The sequence below is a fragment of the Sparus aurata genome, chromosome 15 (genome assembly GCF_900880675.1).
Source record: "Sparus aurata chromosome 15, fSpaAur1.1, whole genome shotgun sequence".
Lineage (NCBI taxonomy): Eukaryota > Metazoa > Chordata > Actinopteri > Spariformes > Sparidae > Sparus > Sparus aurata.
In genome coordinates, this window is record NC_044201.1 from 18,696,294 (window position 1) to 18,707,516 (window position 11,223).

Genomic DNA, 11,223 nt, shown 5'->3' on the forward strand with positions numbered 1-11,223 from the left:
TACATGGAAATTCTGAATCGTGATCGGCCACCAGCTCTCAGTCCAACATCCCCACATTGCTTGCTACTGAAACGGCATACTACCGGTCCACTTCTGCACAGCTAGATTTCTGTTGTCTGAAATCAATCACCGCCCTCAATCTGAGAGAGACACACACACATCCCTCGTTTCACATCAAAGGGGTGTCTGTGTTTTCCGCGTTGTGTAAGCCTGTTCTTATTCTGTACACTTGACCTTCTGGCACCAAGGCCCAGTTATGGCTGATAGAGACAACAAACAAAGAGCGATCGCTATCTCCCAGATCATTACGCAACCGACGCTGGGGAAGGCACGGTACAGAAATAGCCAAAGGGCAAGGTGGACGGCCCGTAGTCAGGTCTCATCTTTCACACAGACTGTACACCTGCATGCTGACACACATGCGCACACACACACACACACACACACACACACACTCACACACACAAACACAAACATGCATCACGTACAGGGTTGTAAGCCATCACAGGGACATGCATTTACATTACTCACATGCACGTGCATACAGTAGCTGCTGTCGTGTGTAAAAACCTCATGAACAAGTTCAAACTTCCGAAAAGCTTTCAAACTACTCTGGATGAGATCAATGCTGACTTTTTGGAGATATGAGGTTTCACTTGAGTTTAGTTGATTAAAGGGACACACACAGGTATCTGACCTGCGTGCAGGTTCAGCAAAACTTCTTCCCAATTAGACTAATCGAGGAGGGTATTCAGGCTGGAGAAAAACCTTCCAAGGCTACAGCCCACTCAAAGTACTTCACTCGACCCTCTAATTCACGCAACACATTGGAGAGAATTGCTTTGAATAACCTAAGGCATCCGTGCCCTTTATATTGACTTAAAGGAGACTTTGATCTCAATAGGAGTCAATGGGATTTTGATGTCAATAAACCTCTCTGGTAAAATAAAGGTGAAATAAAAATGTCTTTCCAGCATGACCATGGCCGCCAGTGTTCAGGCCTGCTGGTGAAACCTGCACAAGTGCTCACTTGAGCACACCTCCACACATACTTTTAACCTTTTTATTTATTTTTTTATTCAGATTTCTGCCCAAATGTGATATCTTTTTCTTAAGTTCTTCTCTTGTTTTGCCTTTTTTAAAGAGAGAAGAGAACAGTGTAACAACTTCCGTTCTCCGTACCTGTGACGGAAAATGGCACATAAAGTTATTTCAACTTTAGCCTGGATGTTGGCATAAACCTGCCATTGGGCACCAATTCTCTGGTGGCATTCTCCTCCCTTTCAGCTAACTGCATTTTAGGCAAGCAACATACGCTCTGAAAATGACAAGTTATCTATCTAACTGGATGAACGCAACCTAGCAATCCTTAACTTTTCTTTTGTGTGGATTTAATCACTTTTAATCCCGGAGCTCACCTGCCCACGTGCAAACAAGTTACCCCCCGACGCTATCTTGCAGGAGCATCGTCGCAGCACCCTGGATTTGCCGGCTTACCAAGACCATTGTAATTATTTTAAAGAACTACCAGAATGAGAACTGGTGCAGCCGGACCTTTCTCCAGCACTGTGGAGATATACCTAAATATGAACATCTGAAACTTCACTAGGTCCTCCAATCATGTGACGATCTTACTCAACATAGCATCAAGAGAAGAAATTCCATCATACTGCTTAAAACCATCTTCACCCACTTCGGTATGATCTTGGAGCTTGAGGAAGTAATTCCTAATGTACCACACAGCACTCAAACAGGTTCTTGATCTGTCTTTTGCTGAAGTTTCTTTTTCCTCCATTGGTTACAAAGCTGACGGCAGTAATGTATGACACGTTTTTTGTTTGTTAAAGCTCATAAATAAAAGTCCTCTTGGAACCATGCTTGTTTGCACACACGGTTTTCCTGTCCTGTGGAATTAATATCCACTTTTTTATGTGGCTCACTTTTTTAAAGTCATCTAGATAACTTTGCTAAACTATTGGCCAGCTTAGCACCCTTCTGATTGCCTGGCTGGTCTTTCCTTGCTCCATCCTACTTCATTAATGCAATGTCACCATTTTCCCAGGTCTCAGCAATTGCTTTGATAAGTACGATGTGATCAGAACCAACAGAAACGAGGCCAACAGAATAAAAAAAGGACCTAGGTTTTAATAAACTACAATTATCTTTCCACTCCATGGCTGCACAGACATCAGCTAGTAATACCATTCTGTTAGGGGTTATTCATTTATTAGCCAGTGCCCATGGTGGCCAGTAACCAACCATCAAAGGCTTTGCCCCAATACCACAGAGCCATCACTAAAATACAGCAGAGTTTCTTATTTCCTCCTCCCTCTCACACTGCCATCTCTCATTCCTCCCCTCAGGGTTCATCTATGAAATTAAAATAAAGTGAATGAAGTGCTCCTTTGAAGAATGGACAGATAGAGAGAAAGGGCTAAAACGACAGAATGAGAAGAAGACAAGGGGGAGGAGTGAGCAGTGGGGGGCCTCGCGGAGAAATGGTGAGCGAGGGGCAGTTTGTGTGTGAGAGAGCAAAGGGTTTCAGGGGCTGGGGGGCAAGCGATGGGAGCGCAATTAAAAGTGCACACACTGGCAAAAATCTGGGCGCTTTCAAGGCAGAGTAGCCGCAGACCTTTTCAGAGAACTCATCACGCTAAGGCAGCGTGTCTGAGGAAGTGGTGCGCTCCCCTAACTGACAGTTTAACAGTCCAGGAAGTGCTATAGACTTCTATTAGGCCTCTCTGAATCCCTGTGCTTTCCTCAGTTTTCCCTCTCTTTATTTGATACCTTACTTGCTAGTTGGCCAATCGTGGCCTAGTTATTGGGTCCATGTTTGGCCTTTCCGATATTTAGAGGGGAAACCTTGTTCTGTGGCCTTCTTTTGACATCCTAAATCCTGAAAAAGCAAGATACACTCATGGTCAGAGTGAGTCACAGTTCACAGCAAGGTCGCTGGTTCAAACGCCGGCTCCCCCTAGCTGCATTTCAAAGTGTCCTTGAGTGTCCAAGATACTGAACCCCCAAATTGTTCCTGATGAGCAGTTGGCACCTCGATTGGCAGCCTCCGCCGTAAGTGTATGAATGTGTGTCTGACAAGTTTTGTAAAGCACTTTGAGCGGTCAGTAGACTGGAAAAGTGCAATAGAAATGCAACTCCATTTACCATTCCATTTAATCATTGTGATTTGTGTTACAGTGGGAATTAGAGGGTAAAATGATTACTACATTGTACCTATCCAAATTTAGTTGCAAGGTGCAGATACAGTGAAAAAACTGTTGACAGCGTGTTTATATCACCAGTGATGTATTCTAGAAATTAGCTTTGTGTATTACTCAATTGTTTTCATTATGACTTTGTGCTGAACAATGCAACTGCTGCCAGGATTAAGTTCCGGGACAATGTTTCTTTAAGTTGTTAAAATGTAGTTGCATGGAGGTGGTTAGGTGGATTGTAGGCTTACAAAGTGCAGGACTGTCACACACGAGCATAGGGTTTGCCGTCCATTCCCTCACATTAACCAAGTGCTGCCAGCGCCTAAACATAAGTAGAACATTTGAATAATGCTGAAACCACGAACTGGAAAATATTTTGACAGGAAACAAGATATGTTGTCACCATTCTTGTGATTTCTCAGGCATGTTACATCGAGAATGTAATACAGTCAGCATTACATTTCCTTCAAAACATATTTTTGCTATGCAATTTGTAATGGGCTAATGCTGCATAGGGTGTCTGCACAGGGAGACAAGCAGTCATGCAGCAGGCAGCAGGAAGACTCTCTTGGCCACGTACTGCAACCGCTTAATTATTTTTCACGATCTGAATGCTGAGGCCAGAATGAAGTCAGTCAATTAAGGGAGCGCGTCCCATGTACAGAAACTGTGTCCTCAACTCGACCTGTGGCCTTATGCTTCATGTCATTTCCCCCTGTCTCTCCCTCCCACCCCGTTTTTTGTCACTCTTCAGCCATTCTATTCAACAAAGTCAAGAAAAAGGGCAGAATAATAATAATAACAATACAAAAAAAGGTGCTTTCTTGTGCCCCTCTAATAAATTTCAGTTTCAACCCTCCATGGGAAAAAGTATAGGCACTCCTGTGTGTCTATAGGTTGTGGCCATTTCATTCAAGGAAGATTTTCTTGCCTAGATTGTTTTATTTGAGTACTTTCTAAAGCAATCATTCAGCTATTACAAGCAAAAAGCAAAGATTAATAAAAACAAGTCTTGATATGACATAATCATGCTATTGATTTCATGATGGCTGAAGCCTGCTTTTGAACCTCAGGTTGGAAACCACTGATCTGACACACTTATTTAGAACTAAAGAATTAGTGGGAGACTTTCCCAGATCTGACTATCCATTAGATCTGTAAGAACTGATGATTCTTCCCTAATAGTATGATTTAAGTGTCATTTTTCCATACAACATTTCCAAATGTCCTTGAGCAAAATAAATAGTGTCTACCTCCTCCGTTGGCGTCATATTAGCTGGTCGAGACTTCACGCTAGCCAAAGAGATGGAAGATAGTTTCCCCAGCGTCGGATTGTTGGACGCTGTCAGTGAGTATAAGCAGACTTGCTTACTTGTTTTCCCCCTTATGAGCACATCTGTGTTTTCATTTTTGGTCACAAAGCTGTCGGACACAGAGGCCCACTTATGTATGTGTGTGTGTGTGTGTGTGTGTGTTCCTTGCAGTATCTATGGGCCATTCTCTCCTTTCCTCACCTTGTGGAAGCCATAATAGCCAGTGATGGATCGCAGAGCTGACGTGTCTAATTGCATTCCCTTCCACTCAGTTCTGTAATGACAGCTGTTTTAAGGGCAAACCTCAGCCACTGTGAGTGTCAAACACTGTACAAGCACACAGGAAACATACACACACACATAAATACATTAAAAGACACGCGCGCACAATTTGTCTCTGTTAACCCACATAGGCATGCATGCAATGCAATAAATATGCTTTATAAAAAGCTAAAAAAAGAAGAATATGTTTATGCAGAGCTTGAGCTCGCAGGAGCATGTGAGAATTTAACCCTGCATTTGAAACAACAGCTTCTAAAGGGGAAAGTGTTGCTACAATCAGTAAAGACAGGAAGAGAGGAATGAATTTGGGATGAGAAAGGAAAGAGCCGCAAAGGGCCGAAAGTGATGCAAAAGGAAAGAGAAATCGGGAGTAGAATAATGTTTAATGGGACAGGAAAGAAAACATGAGAACATAAATGTTTCCCTTACTGCTTATGTTTGAACCCCCTGCCCTCTACTCATTTTTCAACTCGTAAGGGCACGTATCTCTAACTCAGGATGATCCCTGGACCACTGCACCCATATACGGGGAACAAAGGAACAAAAGAACTGCGATTGTATTGCAAAATATAATGGTCATTTATTGATATGGGATGTGACAAGATATGAAAAGTGTGAAGTTCTGATTAAACATGCTGATTTTTTGATCAGTAGAAACTATAGCAACAGGTTACACATTTCGAAAATATATCAGCTGTGTGTTTGATTGCAGTTACACGACAAGTCACAGCAACACATGTCAGATGTGTGTTTTCATTGTGATCCATGCACCCTGAGAAAGGAAATAAAAATGTTCCATCCATTCACTAGTTTTTGCGGGAATCAGGCTGTCAAACCAACCAACCAACCAACAAAAAGACGCGGGTGAAAACACGACTTCCTTGGCAGAGGTAATGCAAACAAGAAGTGCACTCGGTAGAACGCATACCTCTGCCAAGACCAAACAGTTATCTTTAAGCCAATCAAGCCTCATCCAATATCAAATAAAACATAATTATATCGGATGGATCCAGATTTTAATTCCGACCCGCATTCCATCCAAAAGTTAATGGGGTCAATCCAGGCTAAAACCCGTCCTCCATCCAAGTTTTGGGGAAGTTGCATTCAGTAGTTTTTGGTAATTCTGCTGACAAACAATTGGACGGCGAGACCTTCCTTTGCAGTGGCAACTAGAGGAATGTGAATATACCACATCTTTTAAATTGACCATCGCTTGCAAGCGACTGAGGAAAGTCTCTCAACACTTTGTACCAACGCATTCAATGCATATTTTTGGTGCCCTGTTTGAGGCTTATGAATCATCAATACATTTTATGGTGCTTCTTAAGGGATTCCTTGCCAGAGAAGAGAGGAGAGCAAAAGAGAAGATGGTAGGGAAGAGAAGAAAGGATGATGGGGTGAGGTAGTCGGAAAAAGTAGAAGACAGAAGAAGAGAGGAGAGGAGAGAACAGAGGGGATGGGAGGAGCGATGGCATTCTTTCATGTCATAGTTAGCGTTCATGCCATGGAGATAACGCATAAAAGATGACCGGGCCCGGCTGTGGACGAGCGAGGTCTGAGAGGACAACTCAACAGGCCATTAGTGCTCCATAAATGATAATTTATGCGTCCATGTTGAAATCCGGCCACGGGAGCTTCATCACCGGCTCCTTCAGAGTGTCTTCTGCCACTAATTACCGGGTCAAAAAAGCAATTTGTACCATCCGAGAACAGCCTCCGTTCTTTCCCACATTCTCTCTCCGTGTCTCTCTGACACACACACACACACACACAGACACGGAGAGAGATGAAAAACGCACATAAACACCCCGCACATTATGCAAAGGCACCAGCTGCTGGTAACACCTCCCCAACAGGCTGGCAAGAGGGCGAGGAGAGAAATAGTGGTGGAGAGGGTGGTGGGGGAGATCATGGTTGGTTGGATGGGTTGGAGGGTGGGTGGGGGTGGTGGGTGATGAAAAAGTGAGAAGGAGTGAAAAGCGGTGGAGGGGAGAGCAGGCATAATGAGTGCTGTTATCAGCTTTGTTTACAGGCCTCTCTGAAAAAAAGGGGTTGAAAAGTTGCTCTGGATGTTACTTGTCTGTGCCATTGGGCTTCTGATTCCACATTTAAGTCGCCCACACACATTGAGAAAAGGTCGCGTACCTACTTCTCTCTTCGTGAATTCATCAACTTACAAATGCTCGCAATACTTGAGAGTCGCTCCCAAAAGCCTGTGGAGACTGACGTAGTGTTGCTCCCTTCCCTGTAGGAGAAACCGAGGCTGCAAAACACATTTGTGCTCGATGCATGATGTGGCTAGGGAAGAGGTTGAGTGGGCACGCACACACACGCACACACACACATGATTTGTGTTTGCGTGCTCTCGCCAGCCCTGCACACGGTGTAAGGGACAGGCCACTGCTTTCAGAGGCATGTCAACTGGACACATTAACTCATAAAATACCCCCCTCTCCATGAAATATGCAGCGCCGGGCCACGAGGATGGAAGTTGACTATCCATAATTGATGTAAATGAGGAGCTCTCCCACGGCAAACACTGTGCAAATCTGTCCTTCTCTCTCTCTCTCTCTCTCTGTGTGTGTGTTGCAAGGGGAAATAGACTTGTGGGCTGAATTTTAAGTTGCCAGAGGTAAAGTCATATCTTGTAGCATCATGCACCCAAGCTTTAGAAGAATTGCCATGCAGTTAAGAACAAAACCGAAGACAATGTAACACACGGCGTGTCGCAGAGCTGCGAGCACATTAATACCTGTGACAGTGCGAGAAAGGTAGAGAGGTAGAGAGACGGAGAGCGCGAGCCAAACACGGGGAAATCTTTGTCTTGACACAAGCACAAATTGAAATCCTCCATATTGACCTTGTATGAATTGATAACATCCTGGCACTTCAATAATGGATGCACCCTCGCACCCGCACCCTATTTCTTTCTTTCTTTTTTTTTTTCAGATTCCATATCTGCCAAGTAGCTGGATGTTTCACTTGGCTGGCCTGCGAGCAGAATGAATATTTTACTGAGCATAACTGCCATCTCTTTCTCCATCAGCATCTCTGACATGCAAACGAACAAGAAGATCATGTTCACACAGGATAAGTGAGGTGAGGGTGATAGTGCGCTTTACCGGTGAGCTGATGCTCCCTCCCTTTTCTTTTTGATTTCTCACTCTCTCTGCTACCGTTAATCAGGCTTTCCTTCAACTGCTCTGTGTAATCCTAATAGAGAAGGCCTGTGCTGTATTTGTGTCATAATCAGTGTTGGGCAAAGTACTTCAAAAATATAATTAATAACATATTACTTACTTGTGCAAGTACTCTGCTAAAATGAGTACCAAGTACAGATTCTTTATAAGAGTGAGTGTAGTCATTAAAATAAAACATTTCAATATCCAACTTGTGATGATGGAAAATCCTCATACTGACGTTTATTCAGTCAAGTTTGTGAAAGGCATGTTCTCCAAATATTTCTCTTGTGAAAAAAACAACAAAAAGAAACATTGATCTAAAGCTCAATTTTGAGGCTGTTCTGTAAAAAGTTGTGTAATAAATAATAAATACTGCAACTTTAGCATCACCATAGATCAATTTCAGAGAGTAATGAACAGCTTTCCGACTGGTCCAGCACAATTCCAGTTTAAGCCCCGAGTTCTGATATGGACACATTTGTCACAAGACTTTGACAAAAATGGGAGACGAGACAAGTGGGCAGCTAAGAAAAAGTAGTTTGTTTACCAAATAACATAAATCAAAAAATAAATCTAACAGAAAGTGAGCCTTCGTTGTCATCGGGTTGGCCGGGGAGAGCCCTGATTCCCTTGACAAAAAAAAAGTGAATCAAGGCCTGCGGGACTTTTTAATTGGATTTTAGATTATTGCAGAAAATAAGCTCTGTGGCCAAGTTCATGATACTTGCACGTTTTGTTCAGCGAGATAATCCTCACAAATAAACACCACTTTTATAAGGGGAATCAACTCTTAAGAACAGCAGATGAGAGAGAAAGAAGACCAGGAGGTCAAGGCAGTGAGCCATCTCAAGAACAAGGTGGTCTTCAAATATCGATAGAATATGATTGTAAAAACAAAAAAACACTGCATCAAAGGATCATGGTTGGTTTAGACACCAGAGTCAACACAAACCCCAGAATGTTGCAAGAATGAGGCAATAATATCTTTCTCCATGACAGAATAATTTATCTGATACAAGTTAAATCTTCTAGTGAAAAAACTCAAAGTACTCAAAGCACACCTGCATGGACCACAGGACAGTTGTAACTTTTTGAAAAGCTTGCTGACATGAAGCTGGCCAGGCACACTTTGCTGCAACCTTTCAACAGATATGACACAGGAGAAAAATATTCTACAGACACTGAGTAGATACCCAGGAGCCGCTGTAGGCTGTGACTACTCTATTAAATAGGACGAACCTTGAATACAACTTAGCAAGGGGAGAAAAAACTAGTGTGCTCCATTCGGCTCAGGTGTAAGCCAGACAGCTGAAGTTATGCTAGCTTGATTCAAATTCACAGTCTTTTTGACCAAATTCCTTGATATCCATATTAGGACAATATTGTAGGGGTGACTATTGGTACCCTAGCGAAATATTAACACGACAAGATTTTTGATACATAATCATTCTGGGTAAAGGCAAGTATAAGAACAGGAAGAACGGTTCAACATACATGCACAAGTTTGTTTCAAGTAGATTAAACTTCATAAAGTTCATAGTTTTTTTAATTTTCAGACAACCTCTGAATTTATAAACACGAGTTCTTTGAACTTGAAGTCTTTTGACATTAAAATGTTGGATGAATGTAATGTACAGCGTTCAATCAACTCATAGAAATAAGTTTCTAAAGAAATAGGATCAGCATATTGGCAGACTTCCCAGCATGCATTGTCTGAGAGGTAAAAGTCTCCTGAGACCCCGTTTGAAGAAAATATATGTTATGGAAACTTGCTGCTTGTCTTCAATATCTTCTGAGAGAAGTCATGGTTCTTTTTTTTCACAATAACAAAAAAAAGGAAACCTTGATAAAGGTCAGGATTGAATTCACTCTTCTCTATGTCAAACTTTTATTCTCCCTAACAAATCACCATGAGTTGTCTTTGTGTGAATGCTGGAACAAAGTAGCACCAATGGGAGCAGATGCTGCTGTGTGCTTGTGTGAAATGAAAAACTGACTCTTCAAATGTAAGGAAATCAAATTTAATGGTAATGGTTGTCAGTGTCACTGAACGGCAGTGTTGGGCACGTTACTTTAAAAAAGTAATTAGTTATAGTTACTAGTTACTTCTTTCAAAAAGTAACTGAGTTAGTAACGGAATTACTCCACTATTAAAGAAACTAGTTACCAGGAAAAGTAACTATTGCGTTACTTTTAATTATTCCCCCTTTTGAGCTTGGCATTCATTTTAGCTACTCAGCATACATGTATTTAGAAAATGTCTTCCTGCATGGTGGACCGGCTTCTGCTCTCCCCAATATTTTTGCCAGTGAGTGCTCTGAAGGAGTCTGAGTCAGCTGTTGATAACAGGAGCATGTTCTCAACAACATAACTGCCTATCATTGCATTCAGTTCGCTCTGTGTCAAGTTTTTGTGAAGCTGGAGCAGAGAAATCCAGCTGTAGCTGCTTGGACAGCTCCGTGTCCTTCTTTGTTAGCGGAGCTCACGTTAGCCACACCTGGCCTGCTGTCATCATCAACACTGTCAACAACGGTGTTTTTGGCCACTAGTGTTGTTGAAGCGTGTGCTGTTGAGAGATGATTCATTAGATTAGAGTTGCTTATGATGGACGTAGACAAAAGAGATTAAAGTAGTGTCTGTAATTCCACTTTGAAAACGCCAACTTTCCCTCCGGACTCTTCATTGCCGCAGCTCACCTCTGCTAGTTTGTGTGTGCAAGGCTGCTGTGTGCGTGTGTGGTTTGTGTGTAAACTGAACACTGCCTCTGATTGGCTTACGAACTCTCACTCTACCTTAGAGAGCCAATCACCATCACTTATGCGGTTGTCCCGCCCCTCCCTCCCCCCTCGCCAAGCTAAAAAAAATAATAAAATAAAACAGCTCTGCAGCTCCGGCTGAGAGCTAAGTCGGATGACAACAGCTTCAATGAGCAGCTTCAGTTTGTAACGCGCCACATTTAATAGTCGGTAACGGTAACAGCGTTGTAACGATGGAAATAGTAATTAGTTAGATTACCCGTTACTGAAAAAAGTAACGCCGTTAGTAACGCCATTATTCCCAACACTGCTGAACCGTCATTGATTCCTCTTAATGTCTTGTGTGTTTTCAAATGCAGTTAACTTCAAATTGTGTTTCGCGAAAAAAGAAAACGCAAAAGAAGATTTTAAACAAAATATTCAACCTAAATTAGGTTGGGTTAGGGTTAAACAAAACACAGTGTTGATGGCATCATTA